Raw genomic sequence first — 19,236 nt, forward strand, 5'->3', positions numbered from 1 at the left:
TAAGAACTCTCAACAAAATGGGTATAGAGGGCAAGTACCTCAACATAATAAAGGCCATATATGACAAACCCACAGCCAACATTATACTTAAAAGTGAGAAGCTGAAAGCTTTTCCTTTAAGATAGGGAACAAGACAAGGAAGCCCACTCTTCCCACTTCTATTCAACATAGTACTGAAGGTCCTAGCCATGGCAATCAGGCAACACAAAGAAAAAAAAGGCATCCAGATTGGCAAGGAAGAAGTTAAACTGTCACTGTTTGCAGATGACATGATATTGTACATAAAAAAACCCTAAAGAATCCACTCCAAAACTACTAGATCTAATATCTGAACTCAGCAAAGTTGCAGGATACAAAATCAATACACAGAAATCTGTGGCATTCCTATACACTAACAATGAACTAGCAGAGAGAGAAATCAGGAAAACAATTCCATTCACAATTGCATCAAAAAGAATAAAATACCTAGGAATAAACCTAACCAAGGAAGTGAAAGACCTATACTCTGAAAACTACAAAACACTCATGAGAGAAATTAAAGAAGATACCAATAAATGGAAACACATCCCGTGCTCATGGATAAGAAGAATTAATATTGTCAAAATGGCCATCTTGCCTAAAGCAATCTACAGATTCAATGCAATTCCTATCAAAATACCAACAGCATTCTTCAACGAACTAGAGAAAATCATTCTAAAATTCATATGGAACCACAAAAGACCCTGAACAGCCAAAGCAATCCTGAGAAGGAAGAATAAAGCTGGGGGGATTATACTCCCCAACTTCAATCTCTACTACAAAGCCACAGTAATCACGACTATTTGGTACTGGCACAAGAACAGACCCATAGACCAATGGAACAGACTAGAGAGCCCTGATATAATCCCAACCATATATGGTCAATTAATATACGATACAGGAGCCATGGACATACAATGGGGAAATGACAGCCTCTTCAACAACTGGTGTTGGCAAAACTGGACAGCTACATGCAAGAGAATGAAACTGGATTATTGTTTAACCTCATACACAAAGGTAAACTCGAAAGGGATCAAAGATCTGAATGTAAGTCATAAAACCATAAAACTCTTAGAAGACAACATAGGCAAAAATATCATGAATAGAAACATGAGCAACTTCTTCCTGAACGCATCTCCTCGAGCAAGGGAAACAAAAGCAAAAATGAACTCATGGGACTACATCAAACTTAAAAGTTTCTGTATTGCAAAGGATACCATCAACAGAACCAAAAGGCATCCTACAGAATGGGAGAATATATTTGTAAATGACATATCGAACACGGGGTTAACATCCAAAATATATAAAGTACTTACATGCCTCAACATCCAAAAAGCAAATAACCCGATTAACAAATGGGCAGAGCATATGAAGAGACAGTTCTCCAAAGAAAAAATTCAGATGGCCAACAGACACATGAAAAGATGCTCCACATCACTAATCATGAGGGAAATGCAATTAAAGCCACAATGAGATATCACTTCACACCAGTAAGGATGGCCAGCATCAAAAAGACTAAGAACAACAAATGTTGGTGAGGATGCGGAGAAAGGGGAACCCTCCTACACTGCTGGTGGGAATGTAAGCTAGTTCAACCACTGTTTAAAGCAATATGGAGGTTCCTCAAAAAACTAAAATTAGAAATACCATTTGACCCAGGAATCCCACTCCTTGGAATTTACCCAAAGAATACAACTTCTCAGATTCAAAAAGACATATGTACCCCTATGTTTATTGCAACACTTTTTACAATAGCCAAGATATGGAAGCAACCTAAGTGTCCATCAGTAGATGAATGGATAAAGAAGATGTGGTACATATACACAATGGAATACTATTCAGCCATAAGAAAGAAACAAATCCTACCATTTGCAACAACATGGATGGAGCTGGATGACATTATGCTCAGTGAAATAAGTCAGGCAGAGAAAGACAAATGCCAAATGATTTCACTCATTTGTGGAGTATAACAATGAAGCAAAACCGAAGGAACAAAATAGTAGCAGACTCAGAGACTCCAAGAATGAACTAGTGGTTACCAAAGGGGAGGGGTGTGGGAGGACAGATGGGGAGGGAGGGAGACGGGGATTGAGGGGTATTATGTTTAGTACACATGGTGTGGGGGATCATGGGGAAAACAGTGTAGCACAGAGAAGGCAAACAGTGAATCTGTGGCATCTTACTACACTGATGGACAGTGCCTGCATTGGGGTATTGGTGGGACTTGATAATATGGATAAATGTAGTAACAGCATTGTTTTCTCATGTAAAACCTTCATAAGAGTGTATATCAATAATACCTTAATAAAAAAATTTTTTTAAAAAGAGAAGAAACATGCTGAAGCATGAACCTTTAAGCAGCAGCACTGCTAGAGAAGAGCCAGCACACAATGTCCTAAGAGAATTAACTTGAATCAGTTTCCTCCCCTGTAAGGTAAAATAGGATAAAATAGTGCTAAACCCCAGGTTAGTGGGCACCTTACTAAGTGCACAATAAATAGTATAGTTATTAAATGTGCCAATCAATTTACATGCCTTACCTCACTGAATCATTAAACCCAGAAATAGGCACTATTGTGCCACATTTACAAGTGATTAGAAACAAAAGATCAAAGGGGTTATATAACTTACTTAAAGATACTCAGCTAGTAAATGGCAACACCTAGATTCAAAAAGTCTATGCTGAGAAGGTGCACACTGGTGACCCACCAACACACCAAGACCTACTTGGTGGCAACTAATAATACAGTAGCAGCTAATGTTTGTTAGGCACTTGCTATATGCCAGGCCCTGAGTTCTAATGGACCAGCTATTTCATCAAGTTCTAACTACAGCCCTACAATGTGGTTCTAACAATTGGCATTGTTTTACAGTGAGGATCTGTGAGGATCGGGGGGCTCAAAGATGAAGTGTACTGCCTAAGGTCACACAGCTAATAAATGGTGCAACTGAGATTTGAACTCTGGCTGTCTGGCTCCAGGCAAACTCTTAACCATTAGACCAGTCTCCTTAAAGCATAATGTTTTAAACTGTAGTTGTATTAGTTGCCAAACAGTTGGACATTCTATTAACACAGGACTTTCATTCTCAAGTAGCAACAATTTGATAGTTTGCTGTGGTCCCACCACTCACTATTCTTTCTCCAACACCAAGGCTAGGAGTCAGTTGCCATTTTTCATCATTATCACTTGCACATTTTTTCCTTATAGAAATTTTAGGAGGAAGGTAAAACAATTCTTGGAAGTGTGTTTCTCAAACATGTGAGAATAGAAAATGTTATGCCACATAGGAAAAGAAAAATGGGACACAAGTGGAAATGAATAGTCTCGTGTGTTCAATAGACAAAATAAGTGACTGCGTTCCTTCCCTTGCTCACTATATACCTACCTGCTAGAACCATCTGCATTTGATCCATCTTAACCTCTACATCATTGTAAGCACCAAAGACATGTGTACAGCAAGTATACAGTTGTTGAACAGAGAAACTTTCACTTCTGACAGCAGAATGGTGGAAAGAGTACCACACGCCATAGAATAATGCTTCTTAAGCTCACATGACTTGGAAGTCTCTGGTCAATTTAATTCATATATGTTTTGGTTTTTAAGTGTTTACTTTGCTCAGATAGAAAGAAACCCAGGCTTAGGAATAGGATCCATGTTACCCTGTGGAACATTACTGCCTCCCTTAGTAAGGGGACCTCCATTCATAAAAAAAAAAGGTCCCTAAGCCCCATGTTCACACCATAAGCCCCATGTTCACACCATGACATGCACCTCACCCCCCCCAATTGTTTGGCTGCAATGTTTGCCTCCAGTTTCACTACTCACTGTGCCCCCAATCAGACTTCCCACTGACACAGGTCCCCTGAGTCCACTTCCACTCTGCCACCTGTGGGGATCTATTTGTAAGGAAGTGGTAAGAGGTCCACCCAGATACTTACTGTTTCACAGAGAAATAGTGCATTTGTCATGTGGTAGCCTTACCTACATCTGAGTTGAAATTTCATTTACAAAGGGAAGAGAGTTAATGATGGGCCTTAAATTTAAAATCAACCAAGGTTTACACCAGTAAGTTGGGAACGCTAGATTACCCCATCCCTTTTCCAATTATCTCAAACATGCTACACTATTAAAATGGGTGGTGGAAGTAGAAATTTATTTGGCATTCGTTTGAACGTAGTGAACTGTTTGTAGGCAGGAAAACAACCACGGTTACCCTTCAGGATGCAAACCACCACCCAGAGCCATGCTTTAGATGAAGAGGCTCTGAGGGCTTGCTAACAACAGGAGCTGACGCACATGGTGGAGTTCAGCCTCCTTCCTTTGACTTTCAACCAAGAAGTTCAACGGAGCAGGTTTTACACAACCGTATTTATTCTGACCAACATATTAGAACTTAGAACTATACTGTTAATCACCGGTTAAAAGGTAAACGAATGAAGAAACATTTCTACTGTATTTACCTCAGAATTGAGAGAAGTGATATACAAAGAACTAGGACAAATTACAAGTAAACATGGGTCTTCCTTTTAATTTTAGTTGCATGATTTTTTTATTCTTGGTTCTACCTCCTTTTAAGAGCCATGCAAAGTGAATTTCTAAATCAAACTGAAAAAATCAAAAGCTAACTGATGCACTGGCATCAGGAAGCTCTCCTCCAAATGTAATGGAAAAGAAACTACAAAAAAGCATTCTCTGCTCAGGGAAAACCATGAGTGTCTTTGGTAAATATGCTAAATCAATAGCTTCCACTGGTGATGTGTCAGGCTGGGCACAATAGCATACACACAGGTGGTATGTCATTGAGAGGAATCTTCCAAATCAGCCCTCTAAATGCTTTTTATTTTTTGTTCAATACTTGTTGACTGATAAAAGCTACAAATATTCATAACTAAATCCTCATGAAAAAAAGGGATTTATTAAACTACTTCTCTAACATTTTCTAGTAATACAATTTTTTAAAAAATCAGTGGAAAACTAAGGTGCTTTAGACCTTGGGGGGGGAAATGGAGAATATTCATTCTACCAATGGACAGCCACTCATAACCAGGAGAAATAAATTACTTGAAACCACATGTAAGCCTAAAAAAATAAAAGTAACCTTTTGACCTACAATGCTTAGAAGGACAGAGGGAAAAGGAAGGCAAGAAAGATGCACAATTTATTCAGATTACAAACTCACAAATGTACTGAGTATACTGGCCTCCAGGTGGTTCTGGGTAAAGAGCAGAATAAGGAAAAGCCATCAGGCACAGTGCATGTAAATATGACCCTGGCCCTGGCAGAAAAATCTGAGTAATGATGCCCAAATACAGGAGTACAATCTAAAAATAGCCCTTCTGCTCTTACAGAGATATTTTCCTTTTAGCATCCATTCAAAATATGTGGGAAGGCAAAGTAGTTGGCGTTAAGTGAATTTCCAGATACCATCCAGTCAAGTGATGCTCTAAACCATTTTCAACCAACAGTAAAAATGCAAAAATGCAATTTCCTCTTTAGTTTTCTCTTGGGGGGGATAGAAATGGAGCAACACACAAAAGACAATAATGGGCAAGAATGTCATTTCTAAACTCTATGAGAAGCTGATAATATCTCTAGGTAAAACATATTAACATCTAACTTATGTCATTGGAAACTATTAGATCTCTGGAATTGTGTCAGTGAGAACCACTGTAATTTTTTTTTCCATAAAGAAAGATAAATAGAAGATGACAGAATGTTGACATTGTGATTGCATTTCCTATCATGCCACAAATTTAAAAGATTTCAAAATCACTGCCTGGGTTTTTTTTTCCACTTAAGATTAAAAATAAAAAAGTGGTAAGGTAAACCAACTTGTGAGTCAAAATAGGTTATAATTCCAGCACTTTTTCAAAAAGCACACCTACTAGCAACCAGGTTTCCTATGTGCCATGCGTCCCCAGCTGTTGTAAACCTTTCCCCAGTGGCAAGTAGAAAAAGACATATGTAAGTCTAAAAAAATAAAGTAAACTTTCTTTTTTCCACACTATTTAAAATTATATAAATACAATGGTAGTGTGAAAAAGAAAAAAATGGAGTCCCAAAGGATCCCATTTCACTACATAAGACTAGATAGGAGACAAATAGGGATGTCTTTTTGGTCAAATAGGAACAACAGTCGGCCTCAACTGTTTCAGTACAAGGGAAAGATAGAGCTTGGTGGTAATGACTGGGTGGAAGAAGTCACTGAGTCCCTTTGTGACAGCCTGCCTTTGGAGCAGCAGGTACCACCCAGTATTATTCACAGTCCTGGATATGGGTGCATATGGGTGCTCAGCAGTGAAGCTGTAAGGGTAAACAAGGGCCCTCTCTGCCCTCAAGAAGAGTCCGGGTTAGCGGAAGAAACTGCAAGTAGAACAGCTTCTCCTAGTCATGTTCAAGAGCACCAGGTTTGGATACTGGGAGAAGAGGCCCAAGTATAAGGTTAGACATAACCTATCCAGAGAACTCAGGCCATGTACACACCCTCCCATTTTTCTGCATACTTTATGAAGCATAGGATGAATACTATATGAATGCTCAGAGTTGGAACAAATTAAACTTGCAAATCAGGGCCTCTCTTACCTGGCCATCCCAAACAAGTTCTCCAGGACCTTCACAAAAACACAGTTCTCACAACCTCATGCCAGCTGTCTCAGTTAAACAATGTAATAGGACCAGAAGGTGATCTACATAGATGGTCTGTAATGGAGAGCCAGGGAGTTTCCCTGCTCTTCACTGAAAGCACATTTTCAGGAGTGAGGAACAGAAGGAAGGAAATGAAAGATACACCACACCTTTCCTGCCCACATATAAGCCCATTTCTGTATAGTAGTTCATTTTTTGAAAGCAGCAACAGTATTTGCTACTGAGTTTGTATAGAGTCAGAGGCTAAAATTAGAATATAAGAGAATTACTTTAAAGGTTTATCATATATTAGTTAGTTTGACTATGGAAAAATGAATATTTTGACTCAAAACAGTACCTAGTTGTTTTACTGGAAATTATACAGACCTAGGCTGGACATGTTTATGGAAGTACAGAAGGTGGAAAAGAATTCGACAGAAACAGAGATATGGAAAGGTAGAAATCATGACTTTGCATAACTTGGGCCACTTCTCCCAGTGTCCAAACCTGGTGCTCTTGAGCATGACTAGGAGAAGCTGCTCCACTTGCAGCTTCTTCCATTAACCTGGACTCTTCTTGAGGGCAGAGAGGGCCCTTGTTTACCCTTACAGCTTCCCTGCTGGGCACCCATATGCACATCCAGGACTGTGAATAGTACTGGGTGTTACCTGCTGCTCCAAAGGCAGGCTGTCACAAAGGGACTCAGTGACTTCTTCCACCCAGTCATTACTGCCAAGCTCTATCTTTTCCTTGCACTGAAACAGTTGAGGACAACTGTTCCTGTATGACCTGTATGAATAGTGCCTCTTTGCAAGGGGCACTATTCACATGGTACTTTCTTTTACTGGAGTTGGGCAGTGCCAGCCTATGTACACACATGCTGCTCTTTAAAATGACACAGGGACTCTACTAAGTACCATGGCCCATTCCTAAATTAAGGGAAAGGGCCCTTTTATTGTATTGTCAGGAGAAACACCTCCTAACCCAATGAAGATCCTTCTCTCTTCAATCTTTCTCAACTTCTATTTATTTTGTTAATAAAAAACTTTTTATCTATCCATGCAGGTAGATAAAAAGTTAAGTTGCCTTTCTAATTTCAGTGGACTGAGAATCCTGATGAAATTTTTTGTTGTTTTGGCCTATCTAGCAAGTTGATTTTACAGGGAATGACTCATTCCTATTCCTTGCCCTCTTGGTGTCTCGCCCTCCACCCCTGCCAAGAACATGCCAATGTGAGCAAAGACCTAAGACAGACCAAGTAGACTTTATCCCTGGGATTCTGAATCTCCAGAGTCACCTGTAATTTCCAGATTACCTTATAGGTAGAAGGGCCAAAGTATAGTCTTCTGGCAAATTTTGTTTCTCACTTATATTTATTGCTTCACAATCAAAATTATTCTGATGCAACAACTAAAAGAAAAGGAACAAAGAAAGGGCCAGTATGTTGCTACTTGGTGCCTTCTCTGTGATCTTACACAGTACAAACCAAGTCAGCCCAGAGGACAGCACACTAAGGAAGTAGGCAACTGTTCAATACCCCTCCACCAAACCGAATGTCCCAAGGGACAGTCCACTGAATAGACTCCAGTGAAAAGTGTTCTGAGCTCCATTCTCAAACTCCTTGAAAATAATAAGAGGTACCAAGTTGACCATTCAAATGCAAAAAAATCATCATCATGCAAGTGAAATACATTTTGAGGGTATGTTCCATTAGATTTTCTGCAGTTGTTCTTGGTTGCCCCAATGCCATTAGGTCTGAGATTCTTGACACACAGATGAGAAGGTTCAATGAGTATAAATATCAGTTCACAGATATACACTGGCAATTTGTTATTCCTTTTAATAGCAAGATCTTACATTTTATAGTAGTGTGCAAAATGATTCCATGTACTACTACTTTAATCTTCACAAGCCCCTTCTAAGTCGGCAGGGAAGCCAAGCAGCATAATAGTCATTTTACAAAAGAAGAAATTAAATCAAACCTTGCCCAGAATCACAGAGCTAGTAGTGGCAAAGCTGGACCAAGGACAGACTCAAATCAAAATCTCTATTCAACAAACCCAGCACTCTAGTGCACTACCCTGATAAATCCAGAACCCTAAAGCAACCTTTAGTCCCAGGAGTCCTCACTGCTTAATGGAAGAAATAGGATGAAACCAATCTGTGGAGTAAGGTGGAGAAGGCAAGCAAAGACAAAGACAGAGGAGGCTCAAGTTCTACATTTTGCTAAAATGAAGAAACACTGTCTATTCAATGTTGATTCACTAATCATATCATTTCTTGGCTTCATCATGAGGGCTATTAATTATCATTAATAAAGTCACAGGAAATATTTTCAGAAGCAATAATCAGTGCAGTCAATGAGGAAACCATGTAATAAGCCAGTTCATTGTTCAAAACTAGGAAAATTTATTTTTAATATAGAATATTCAATTTTATCACCTTTAAATGTTAACAAAAATGTAAAAGAAGAAAAAAAATCACACTGAGTATGTTTTCTCTAAAAATAACCAACCATTTATAGGTTTAGGGTAAGGACTATAGGGTAAGTACTTATAGGTTAAATACAGGCAATAAAGTAAAATATATAGCCACTGCCTTCAGGAGCTTAAAATTTAGTTAAGTTCTAGACATCTAGAGAATAGAGCAATCAATTCTGACTTCATGAATCTCTTCCTCAGATCATTCTATCTCTTGCCAGAAGCTTCTGGTAAAACAAAATCCCAGAAGGAGAGGCCTTGAACTTGGGTTAAATGCTTAAAACCAAGAGCTAAAGCCAAGACAATACTTTTTATTATGGTTCAATGATGGGCAATGTATACTATTCTCAAAAACCTGTGTTTTCAAAACAAATAGCTAGGTCCACAGCAGGAAGCATCTTGGGTCCAAACACAGTCTATGGACAGCACCCAGACAAGGTAAATGTATGCATATGTAGCATGCTGTTGGACCATAGTTATGAATGATTAAAGTCATGGCTGGATGCAATAACACAGTTTATGAGGCAAAGGAGTTAGCACCACAGGACTGGAAAAGCAGGATCCTGAGAACAAGAAGCCAGAGTAAGTAAGAGCCGAGTGAATCAGGACACATGAAAGCCACATGCACGTTCAGACTAAACATTGTATGTTTATAGATCCATGAATACATAAAAGGCATTGGCAGTAAGTACTGACTAGATCTAAGATCCAGTTCTAGAGAGCAGAAATTCAATTTTCTAGCCCAAGGTTTACTCTTGGAGGAAAAGAGAACTGGGTATTAGTCTACATACAAATTTATCATGGACTAAGAAAAAAAGTGCCACCAGTTATAAGCATGTGTGAAACATAACAAAAAAATAAAGAATATGAGTGATCCTTCATGAAGGACAGAATATAAAAGCCCTTCCTGAAAAACCTGTGCTTTCAAAACAAATAGCTACATCCACAGCAGGAAGCATCTATAACTATATCTTGTTATAACTTTTCTTGTTATAACAAGAAAAATGCTCTTGCTTGTCCCAGAGACAGCAGAGAACAAGAATCAGGATACGTGCCACAGCACGACAGTGGTCTCCCCCAGGGGCTTATGCCAAGAACTGGTTAATTGCTATGGAGTAAGTTTTTCCAGCCCTCAGGAAAAAAAAAATCTTTTAAAGAAAAAAAACAACTCACACAACCTCACCTACAAGGTTTCTGAAGAGGCTGGTGATGGTGGTGGTGGTAGTGGAGGAGGGTATTAAATTCTCTTCAGCATCACACGCTTGGCCTAAGTTTGGAGAGGAATTTAGATATAATTTGATGTAGACACTATCATCACTAAATGCCAACATTAGAAAGAACAGACTTATATATCATATCTGCCAGCCATTGAGAATTAGTCAAGTTAATGGAAATTAAACAAAGAATGCTCACATTAACTAGGAAAGGTCTTTCAGTTAATTGCTACTCCTCTGTCCACTTACCAGACCTTCCTAGAGAACTTACACATTGTGTATCTATAGTATATTGTTTGTTGGCAGTCTCAACGCTCAGTATCAGTCACACAAAAGCATTATGAACTTAGCAGTCATATATGGAGGCCGGGGGAGAGAGAAATTTGTGCCCAATTCTTCTGTTTATAAATTTATAACTCGGGATTTCAAATTTCAAGGTGGATAAAGATAGCTAACAAACATTCAGTCTTAAAAACATCTCTGACAAACCAGTAGCCAATAGATATAAAAACCAAAATGAAGCCTAATCCCCAAAGGTCAAAGCCTAAATAAGACAAAACTCATACATATGTATGCTGCTAGAAAATAGGCCAATAATGATAATCAGATCTTGGTAAAATTTACTTTGCCCTCATCTCACTCCTGGACATAGAAACAGAAGTATCAGTTCTAATGGAAGGGGATGGCAGATAACTTATTTTTAAACTGTTTCCAAATATTTAACTTGCATTTGAATTTGGGCAAATTCCATTACTGGACATTCCTAGCCCTCAGTAACCAAGCCATGGTAAGGAAACGCTGCCAGAAAAAAACAGCAGGAATAGCACATCTACTTTTCTCATTTTAGGTCAGAGAAAGACAGCAGCAATTTTCCAGCACCTGAATTCACCTAAGTAAAGCTTTTGCTTTGCTGTGATTAACATCTTGCTTGGACCTTCTGGGGCTGAGAAAAGTCTATCATCAGTCAACTCTCTGTGGTGATGGATATGTTGTATATCTGTGCTATCCAATGAGTAGCCACTGGCCACATGTGGCTGAGGGTCTGAACTGTGGCTAGTGTGACTGAGAAACTGAATTTTTAATTTAATTTTAATTAATTATAACTTAAATAGTTATATATGGTTAGTCAATACCATATTGGACAGCATAGTACATGTTTTATTTAGAAGAATCAATTCTCAGATTCACATAACTCCAGTTACAAACCACACCGATAATGATCAAAAGACCACTAAAGGTGAAAATACCACAAAGAGATATAAGGACAATTTTCTGTAGATAAGTTGTATTGCAGACAAATCCACTTAAAGTACTCAAGTTGAAAGTAGCTAGTTTATGAAGTCCTACAGTGACTGATACTTACAAATCCTTACTGCTTAAAAATCATTCACAGACACTCACAAGGAGCTGGTCCCGAGGCCTGGAAGGTCAGACAGGTTGCCTCTCTGAATCCACTGTGGTAACAAAAAAGATGTATATATAGATTAGGAACAGTCAGTTCTTCCTCACACTTGCATGAGAACCAGCCTTTTTCAGACATTCTCTTTCTTTCAAGATCAGGGAAACACAATGCCAGATGAAAAAATGTGTATCAAAGATCTGTTTTAAAAAATTAAAAACTGCTGAAAACACCTATTTTGGTGAGTTTGGGAAGGTATTATGAATTCTCATTCCCAAGAAAGCATGGCTGGGCCACAAACAAGTCAGAAGAAATATATATGTATTGTATATATTTAGAATTCAATTATTTGCAGTTCCAATTGAAGTCATTAAGCCAAATACATTAGTTGCTACAGAAATTATATAATAGGTTAAAACAGAAAACACATCAACCATTACCCTAAAGTATTCTAATACTTCATGGTGACATAAAATTCACCCCTGAAATGATATATTTTTTTTTAATCTTTTTTTTGCCTCATCTATGAAATACGGGCATAATAACATGGGTAGACAATTTGCATGGGTATAAATAGGCAGCTGTGCAAAAGCTACACACACACACACACACATATATATATACATACCTCAACCTCATTTTAATGGAAGCAAGATATTGATTTGACAGATCTAACACAGAACACTGACAGGATGTGCCTGAGATGGAAAGTTTTTAATGGAGAGGAGATAGTAGCATGGGGTCCTCTCCTGATTTGAGTAAGGCACTTCAGGGACAGACACTAGGGAGTCACAAGACGTATGACTAGACAGCGATCACAGAGAATGCCAGACATAACAGGGGTGAAGAGGCCCTATAAACAAACACTGACCCTGTAGACCCTACCCATGTGAAGTGAGCCCCAGCCACAGGGAGACGGACATAGGCTCACACTGGGTATGTCAACAAAAATCTGGAGGGACTCTACCTTTGCAAACATCATTCATGAAGTTCTGCTTTGCAAGAATAAAAATAAGGGGATGTGTGAGAGGCAGTCATGAGACGCAGGTCTCCTCTGTTACAGTGTGGTTTTGGCAGGCAAAATACCCCAATTGCTTACTGCTAATACATGACCCAAAGTAACCAACAGCGGCCAGAAGACAGTGGGAATTATCATATCTAAATACCAGAACTAGGAAATGACATTTCTGGTGTTCCCTTCCCTGCCTACTTCCCAAGTCAGCCACCCAGGGCAAAGGATCTGAGTTCTTGTCTTTGACTGGTGCTCTGGGCCATTTCCAGGATCTTCTGACTTGTCTGCTCACTGCCGTGGTGAATTATGAAAGGCCTTGATCTCCTGAGCTCAGGCAAGAGCAAATGCAAACACCACTGCCTGGTACAAGCCTTTAACAAGCCTGTGAGGCTACATCCTGCAGAAGGCATGGTCTGTAGCAGGCTTGCCAGCAGCCCCAAGCCAGCTGACCAGCATCCAGTCACTATTTCTTTTCCAAACGCCAACTGAACAAACCTTGATTCAGCTCTTACGTTACACTCTGGTGGAGAAGAGCACAGAGGCAGCACCAAGAGAATGATTTTAGAGCAACTATTCCGAGCATAGACCAAGTATGTGTTCCTGTGGAATTGTTATTGACTCAGGGGTCCTTTATGTTTGTTTGAACCCTTCATGTCTAGCTGAGTACAAGACATATTTCTTTTTTTCTCCTCAGGGAAAATAAAAGCAGGAAAGTAAAATTCCTGGTAATGTCATATCCAGTCAAATAGGAAGGTTTTAGGCTCAGGGCTGAAAGGTTTCCAAAGCTATGCTGAGCCAATCTGAAAACGATTTATTTGATTTTCATTTGTTTCATTTCCTCTAAAATTATCATTCAGCTCCTACACTCACCAAAAGGAAACATTTCATAAACACAACAAAAATATAGTATTTAATAAATACATGAGATGTGGAAAAACTGGAACCATCACTCACTGCTGATGGGAATATAAAATGGTACAACCACCTTGGAAAACAGTTTGGCAGTTCCTCAAAATGTTAAGCACTGAGTCTCCATATGACCCTACAATTCTATACTCAGATTTTACCCAAGAGAAAAACATATGTTCACACAAAAACTTGTACATGAATGTTGACAGCAGCATTATTCATGATAACCAAAGAGTGGAAGCAATCTAAATGTCTGAGAATAACCAAAGGTGGTATATCCATAAAATGGAATATTATTTGGCAACCAAAAGGAATTAAGTATTGTTCCTGCTATGACAAACTTTTTGAAAATATTATACTGATGAAAGAAGCCAGTCACAAAAGACCACATGTTGAATGACTCCATTTATATTAAATGTACAGAACAGACCAATACAGACAGACAGAAAGCAGAACAATGGCTGCCTGGAATGGGGATGGGGGGAAAGATGGGGTACACAAATGACTTCTAATGACTAGGGAGTTCCTTTTTGGAAAGTTGAAAATTTCCTAGGATAAAACTGTGGTGATGGTTGTACAACTCTATGAATAAACCAATGAACCATGAAAAAAACAATTCACTGTACTAGAAAACAGGTGACTTATGTATGTGAAATATAACTCAATAAAGCTGAGGAAAGAAAAGGAAATCAGACCTGAAATGTCTCACCTGGAATGGCAATTATTCTCCTCAGGGTCTTTTGTTAACTCTTCACCTTGTTATAACCATAGACTCATAAGAAATTGCCCAAAAAAAGGTACAGAAAAGTCCCTGCCTTCCCTATTGGTAATATCTTACATAACAATTGTACATTATTAAAACCAGAAATTGATATATACTGACACACTACAGTTAGCTAGACTACAGATCTTATTCAGATTTCTAGGGATGTCTTTTAAAAACAGCTTCTGGGCAATAATCCTTGAGGCTCCTTTTTCTACTCTTTTTACCTGAGATAGCAGGCACCTCTGGCTGTGATTACAGCAAGCTAATCAACAATCCCAGAGGCACGGGTGGCAGTAAGGGACATTCAGTGACGGACATTTTAACACCTTCCAATTTGCCTTGAGAAGAAAACTAAGTCACCATTAGTGAAGTGATTCCACCGAAGCACATTAAATGCATACATACTTTAAGGGCCCTTTAGACTTTATGCTACTCGCCAAGCTTTTCCCCTGGAGGGAAACTTAGGGAGTCTTTCCCCAGAGTGGCATTGCTGATATGCTATGACAGCTAGAGCGCTTGTACTGAGCTTTCCTTAGGTGCACAAAGAACTTGCAATTAGTCATTCTAATTCACTGTGAAAGAAAACAGACTGGTGAAGGGCTGGTGGATGAAAGGAAAATATCTCCTGTTAAAGATAGCAGATAGTTTTTTAATTTCTGTGTGGGAAATGAAAAGAAATTCCTGTGCAAGTCTTTCACTAGCTGCCCAAACCCCCTTATGTCTCAGCTTTATAATTTATAAGCAAAAATCACTGTTCAATTATCTAATCATCAGTTTTCTGATATAAGACTCTTTTATGTTATTTTATTCTTTCTTCCTTTTATTTCCTAACTTTTGGCTCCTCTGCTTTAATAAACAGTGAGCTAGGCCAGAAAAAATCACTTCAGTTTCTTATCATTAGGTATATTAGAATATATAGGAAAGCAGGAAGTTGAAACTATTAACTGAAGAGAAGAATTGGGCTTCACGGCAGTTAACACAAAAGCATCTCCACACATGAGGAAGAGGACCTTCCTGCTGAGGACAAGGAAGCACAGCAGCTGGTCAGGGGGCTATGGGAGCAGTCAGCACTGCCTCAGCTCTGCCAGCCAGAAGAATCTGAATGGGAAACACTCAATGTGCCACACCCAGGCATGGAGCTGAGAGCAACATGGCATCCTCTGCAAACTATCACCAGACACTCGCTCTTACTATTCTGGATCACCTACAGCACTAAAGGTCCAAGGTAAACTGAGGTAAACAAGTCCTCAAAATCACAGTGAACTTCAGGGGAACATGGCTTTGTGCTAATACCCCAGACAAAAAAAGGTAGCCAGACAAGGCATGTTAAGTATCATATTTGGCTGCTATCATGATGACATGTTGATTTAATAATGTCAATAGGTGACCACTGCAGAGAAAAGAGTCCTGAGGTTGTCCTTTGATAAACAGCAAAATCCAGGAAAGAGAGCAAAGACTCTAAATAGTGCGGAAAATTAGGTCAAGGTAACGTGTTCCACAAACACAACAGGGAAGGAGCACAGCACTGGGAGAGAAGAAGAAGCAAATAGTTGATTGCCCACAGCATCACTCCTAAAATTAAGTTAAAAAAAAAAGCTTCACCATCCCTCCACCCACACCAAACAGTGAGAGAAGCCCACACCCAAAGAAGGCAGACATTCACAAATATGTATACCATGTGGCCTTTTACTCAACAGTGGAAATAGATCTGAGTCAGAAACAATTTCTTCTTTCCATATAAGTATGTGCTGCACCTCCCAGCTGGAGGTGGTGTCAGCTGACATCCTCCACTGGTCCTATGAATAGCAGCTCCGGTAGGGGCATGAAGACTGGCCTGCAAGTCAGAAAATCAGGGTCCTCATCCTGCCTTCAGTGTCAACTAATGGGAAATAACAAATAACTGTGTAAAATGGGAAAGTGGATTATCAGTGACTGACAATATTTTTCTGAGCTGTGAAACTCTTTATCCAAACGAAATCTCATGGAGAACCCCAACATACAGAAGAGTGAAGCAGACCAGCTGATTACTGCTGGAATACTTACTGGACAAAAGGGTGAGGGGGTTTCACCCCTGAGATATCTCCTGGAATTAGGACTCCACAGTACAAAGTAAAAAAACCACTCATGAGATCCCCTAAAACAAAAACATGATTCTATTTAAAAAATGTACACTGAAATCAAGAGAAAAAAGACTAAGTAGTACAGAGTAATGGTTCATAATGTCTGATTTTTGATGGGCAAGGATGGGGATGGGCAACAATACTGCAAGGGGTTTTTCATTCATAAGCATGTAAATGACTCATATAGATATGTACCACCATTTTCCAAATGAATTTATAAGCTATAATTAATAAAACTGAAATTCATTGAAAGTGTTACTGATTCATGGTCACATGGGAGTCAAAAATTTATTTTTAATTAAAAAGGATTCATCAGATGGAGGGAGAAGATTTAAGATGGCAGCATGAGAGGTGAGACAGAGGCCTCCTCCCAAAACCACATATAATATGAAAATACAGTTAATAAAACTAATCCTGAAAGAGCAACAAGAAAGAAGGCTGCGCCAGACTGCATAACCTGGAGAAAGGAACAGACCTCACAGAACAGGGTAACTACCAAAGCCATGATCTGGTGGGACCCAAGCCCTTCCCCCACCCCAGCTCACCAGTGGGAATAAGAGAAATGGAGTGGGGAGGGGGTGGAGGCATAGGACTACAGAACACCCAGTCCTAGAGATCTACTCTGGGAGCATGAGCATACACTGCATGTTGATCTGGAGATTAGTGGGGTTGGAAAGCTAAGACAGGCAGAATACTTGGAGAGACTAAAATTCCAGCCACTTGTGGAAAACAGGGATCCACATTCAACTGCTCTGGGACAAAAGAAAGGCAGGCAGTCTGAGAGACTTCCTAACAGGGAGAGGGCTGCTAAAGGGGCAAGGATTGCACAGAGCTTGCTCCTCAGGAGAAAGGACCAGTGGATCAAATTGTCCAGGCACACTCTGCCCAGCATGTAGGGAACATTCAGGAGCTTCAGGTGCTGCATCCCGCTGGCTGGCTACTCAGTTCCAAGGTCCCCCACTGTGATATGCAGCCTTCTGTGCCTCCCTCCCGACCTATGGGCACTGGCTTGCAAACCAACAGCCCCTGCCCTGGTGTCAGACCAGCCAGAGGGAGGCCCCGCCTATGGCAGCTACAAACAGAAAGCATAGAGGCTTACACCTGTACACTCAGCTCACTGGTTCTGGCAGTGGAGACGGGTACAGCAGCCAGGAAGCAGGGAACAGCTCTTTCCTTCCTGCAGGCAACAGTGCCTCTCACCTCTGACCCCTGACAATGCTCTGGGGGATGAGCAGGTCCAGAGATTTGAGCTTCTGGGCACTAGAGGGCACTACATACAAATACGAAACATCAAAGAAACCTGGTTCAAACCGAAATCTCACAAACACCAGAAAAAGGGCCAAGTCAAAGAGAACCGATCAATCTTCCTGAAAGAGAGTTTAAAATAAAAATCATTAACGTGCTCATGGATCTAGAGGAAAATATTCAAGAACTCAGGGATGACTTCAGGACTGAAATTCAATCATTAAGGAATTCAATACCTGAAAGGAAACATACAATGGAGGGGTTTAAAAGTAAATTAGATATAGTAGAGGAGATGGTAAAAGGAGTAGAAATTAGAGGACTACAAAGAAACTGAGGCAAAGAAAGAAAAAAGGATCTCTAGGAATGATAGAATATTGAGAGAACTGTGTGACCAATCCAAACAGGACAATATTTGCATTATAGGGGTACCATAAGAAGAATAAGAGAGAAAAAGGTATAGAACATGTCTTAGAGGAGGTAATTGCTGAAAACTTCCCCAATCTGGGGAAGGAGATAATTGCTGAGGCCATGGAGATGCACAGATCTTCCAACACAAGGGAACCAAGGAAGACAACAAATAATAATTAAAATCGCAAAGATCAAGGATAAGGAAAGACTTTTAAAAGCAGCCAGAGAAAGAAAAAAGACCAAACACAAAGGAAAACCCATCAGGCTATCATCAGACTTCTCAAGAAGAAATTTACAGGCCAAAAGGGAGTGGCATGATATATTTAAAGCAATAAAACAAAAGGGCCTTGAACCAAGGATACTCTATCCAGAAAAATTATCATTTAAATTTGAAGGAGGGATTAGACAATTTCCAGATAAGCAAAAGCTGAGACTTTACCCCCCAAAAACCATCTCTATAGTGTATTTTGGAGGGATTGCTATAGATGGAAGTGTTCTTAAGGCTAAACAGCTGTCACCAGAGGAAATAAGACAACAGTAAAGAAAGTAGAACAATTAATTACCGGGCAGACGCAAAATCAAATCAACTACCCCCAAAGTCAGTCAAGGGATAGACAAAGAGTACAGAATATGATGCCTAATATATAAAGAATAGAGAAGAAAAAGGAGGAAAAAAATAAAGAACCTTTAGATTGTGTTTGTAATAGCATACTAAGTGAGTTAAATTAGACTGTTAGGCAGTAAGGAAGTTACCCTTGAACCTCTGGTAACCATGAATCTAAAGCCTACAATGGAAATAAGTACATACCTATTGATAATCACACTAAATGTAAATGGTCTGAATGCACCAATCAAAAGACATAGAGTGACTTGATTAAAAAACAAGACCCAACTATATGCTGCCTACAAAAGACTCACTTCAAACCCAAAGACATACACAGACTAAAAGTGAAGGGATGGAAAAAAATATTTCATGCAAATAATACAGAGAAAAAGGCAGGTGTTGCAGTACTTGTATCAGATAAAATAGACTTTACA

General features: G+C 39.4%; 1 protein-coding gene across 8 annotated transcripts in view; it reads right to left on the minus strand.

Moving 5' to 3' along the window:
• Positions 1-19,236, minus strand: part of DAAM1 (dishevelled associated activator of morphogenesis 1) — a 192,367-nt gene that overhangs the window by 147,258 nt on the left and 25,873 nt on the right. For 3 of the 8 annotated variants that reach the window (XM_036919114.2, XM_036919111.2, XM_036919143.2), the window contains one exon: positions 11,703-11,793. The exons of 2 other annotated variants lie outside the window; for them this stretch is intronic. The gene's annotated coding sequence lies outside the window, so the exon portion shown is untranslated. Of the gene's footprint in view, positions 1-10,312; positions 10,393-11,702; positions 11,794-19,236 lie in introns of all 8 variants that reach the window. 3 more of the 8 variants (XM_036919133.2, XM_057488409.1, XM_057488408.1) reach the window with 2 other exon arrangements.

This window comes from Manis pentadactyla, chromosome 11, assembly GCF_030020395.1.
Source record: "Manis pentadactyla isolate mManPen7 chromosome 11, mManPen7.hap1, whole genome shotgun sequence".
Taxonomy (NCBI): domain Eukaryota; kingdom Metazoa; phylum Chordata; class Mammalia; order Pholidota; family Manidae; genus Manis; species Manis pentadactyla.